Source organism: Sceloporus undulatus, unplaced genomic scaffold (genome assembly GCF_019175285.1).
Source record: "Sceloporus undulatus isolate JIND9_A2432 ecotype Alabama unplaced genomic scaffold, SceUnd_v1.1 scaffold_7025, whole genome shotgun sequence".
Lineage (NCBI taxonomy): Eukaryota > Metazoa > Chordata > Lepidosauria > Squamata > Phrynosomatidae > Sceloporus > Sceloporus undulatus.
This window is the reverse complement of record NW_024809944.1, coordinates 1-3,029: the sequence shown is the minus strand read 5'-3', so window position 1 is coordinate 3,029 and position 3,029 is coordinate 1. Positions and strand designations below refer to the sequence as shown.

The 3,029-nt window shown below is 45.5% G+C and overlaps 1 pseudogene; it reads right to left on the bottom strand.

Annotated features, from left to right (window-relative positions):
• Positions 1-31: 31 nt before the first annotated feature.
• On the bottom strand, positions 32-2,812 carry LOC121918257 (annotated as a pseudogene).
• Between the last annotated feature and the right edge of the window lie 217 nt (positions 2,813-3,029).

Here is a 3,029-nt window from a genome sequence, read left to right as displayed (position 1 = left end):
AAATGTGGAGCTCAGCTGTGGAATAAATCAACACAAATCAGCTGGTTTCAAGTCCTTTCCCACAAGACTCCTATGCTTCCAAGGGCTTCTTGGCCACTAAGAAAACTATGTCCTCACTATCAGTGGTCAAGTGTAGCAAACACCGACCAAGCATCTCAGAGCGCATAATATCAAAGCCAGACTCTTCCACAGCTTCTTCTACCACCTCCATCTTCAGATAAAGTGAGGTGAACTTGTGCTGTCCAACCACATAGTAGGTTTTTCCAAGAGACACCGCTAAGATGCGGTGGCCTCCAGGCTTGACCAAGGAGCCCATGTTCTTCAAGGCTGACCGGTAGGTGGAAGGTCTTTGCAAGCCGATTCCAAGCAAAAAGCACAGAGGATGCAACTGACCGTTTGGACCATCAGTGGATCCAGAGGGTTGGCCTGAGTCACGTCACATTTCAGAACTTGCTTGAGGTTCTTCCTGAGCTTCTCTACCTTTTCCATCCATTTCTCACTAAGGGGAATGAAAAGATGGAATTGGCATAGCAAAACAGTTATGAAATCCTTCTTTTCCAAAGCTTGGAGGCAACACATTAAAAGTTAAAATTATTTGCAATTGGTTTGGGACTTATGTTTTTGTTTTAGAAAGCTTAACAATGGGCCTGAACAGACATGTGTCCTAAGAGTCTGGAAGCCACCTCAAAGCCAAGGGGCTTTTGGCCCCTTAAGATGTGTGTATCATTTAAACATCATACCTCCAAAGTGACCCGAAGCAGCTTTATTTTGGCCTGTCCATTCAGGCCCTAATTCATATCTCCTATCTTGTTTACAGATCAAGAGAGAGCAGATCATTGGAAGGACCTGGCAGGGGAAGACTGGAGAAAACAGGAATGAATGGGCATCAAAGTCCAGTGGTCTCAACCTTGGCTTTGCTAGAGCTACAAGCATCCTAAGCCAAGGCCTGGAATCTCTTTCAATCATTTCAGCTTCATAGATGGTGGACAGGGTCAAAGGCAAAGAGGTTGGAGCTAATAATACCAATCTGTTTTATCCCACTAACCTTCCTGGCAGTGAGTAAGCTTTTTAGAGAAGCATTGCAACATTTTAGAAATGGAGCAGCATTTGCGTGTATGGGAGACAATAGTTTGGGATATTATTGGGCTTTTCAAAGTGACAGGGAAGCCGTTGTCATTGCGCAAACCTTAAACAAGAAACAAATAGGCTCAGATATATACCGAGTTCCTATAGAGTTAAATGCAAACCAGCATTACTGAATATAGGCATGCAGGGGCTGCTACATCTAGGAGGGGATGGCAATGCTGATAGCAATTTCGAGCAAGAAGAGTCGTGTGGCACCCTCAACAACTTGTATTTGGCTTTTGTGGACTTCAACCACAACTTGTTAGCCTTCCACGTACCCACACTTTTTCTGGTTGACATTTATAGGGGATCGGAAGCGTGTAGCCCATTGGATGTTGCTGGACTGCAGGTCCCAGCAGCCATCACCACTGGTAAGGCGTACTGGGAACCAGAGTCCCAATACAATGAGAGGGCCTCACAATTCCCATTCCTTGTTGCTAATGCATGCAAATTAAAGGCAGCTATGAGATATCAATTCATTCTCTCCTTACCTGTCCCCCTCCAGCTGGCAGACGTATTTCACCATCAAGGTCCAGTCAAAGGCTTCTGGATCCTTCTTCACCCATTTTTGCATCTCCTCCCGAATCTGATTGGTGAAATCAGTGGCAATGATCTCTTGGAAGGACTCACAGGCAGAAAGGAGTTGGTAGATGGAGGGCCCGCTGCCAATGTCAATGAGGGTCTCGCCTCAGATGCCATCTGTGTTTCAAAGATAAATAAACATAATTCCCCAGAAAGCAACAATGGCTGGAATAAGGACAAGAAAATCCCACTCCTGTTTTCACTCTGCACCAAAATACACTACTGGATCTTGCCTAGAGTCTCTGCCTCAAGCGCCTTGTAAGAGATCATTCTCCCAAATGCACATTTCTTTCGAAGGCAACAGCTTGGTGCTTCTCTATGGCTCAAGCTACTGAAATACTGAACAAAAGCCTATGTTAGTCCAAAGGGTGCCCTCATTGAGATAAATAGGTCTTGTTAGTCAGCATAATGTCAGTACCATTGGTTTCCATGGACCTAACTCTGTTGGGGACCAAAATTAGCTTCATCGTTATTGTTACTTTCATTATCGGCATGTTATCATTCTTGACATTATCACCATCATCGTCACAACTGGTCATCATGAGGATGTTGGGACTTGCTATCCAATACATCATGAGGATGACTGGACTTGCCATCCAATATCTCCTGAGGGCAGGCATCCCTTTAGGATGTCTGAGCAAAGCCTTCTAGCTTCACCTGATGAACTGACCAGCAAGGAGTGGGAGACTTGGACCCAGAAATATCCCAGAGGTATGTTCTCTGAACCTGAATTGTCTCCCATCATCTACCTCCATTTCAGAGCCTTCTTCTCCCTGTAGTCCTGCAATCACATACCCGACAAAAAAGCAATTTCTCCTGTGAATTTTTGTGGAATGGGGTGAAACCTTAGAATAAAAATCATTTCCAGCATTTGCGCGAAATCTATTCTGTTACATACACATGGGAACAAGACCACTTCAGCCAGGGCAGATGTCCCCAGATACTCACCCAGCAGGAACGCCTTGTGCAGCTTTTCCAAAACAAAGGCGAAAAAGGCCTCACTTGCAGGCACACTACCAGGGCCAAAAGGCATATACATGTTTAAATAATCTTTGGGGTTGAAATATTGCCTGTAAGCCTCCTTTCCGGTGAAATCCCCCTCCATGGTGTCTCTGAGCCTGCAAAACATCTAGACGAAGTTTGCTCCGGTTGCTTCCCAGTTTGCAGCCCACGTGGGTACGGTGGTCTCACTTCAGATTCTGGACTGTGGGGTCCTAGATGAGGCCTCTTTAGACAAAGGTAAGGGCCTCTGGTCCCATTGGCTATCCCCAGATAGAATAGACTCATGGAATCAATGGCTGAACTCCGAGTCAACAACCAGG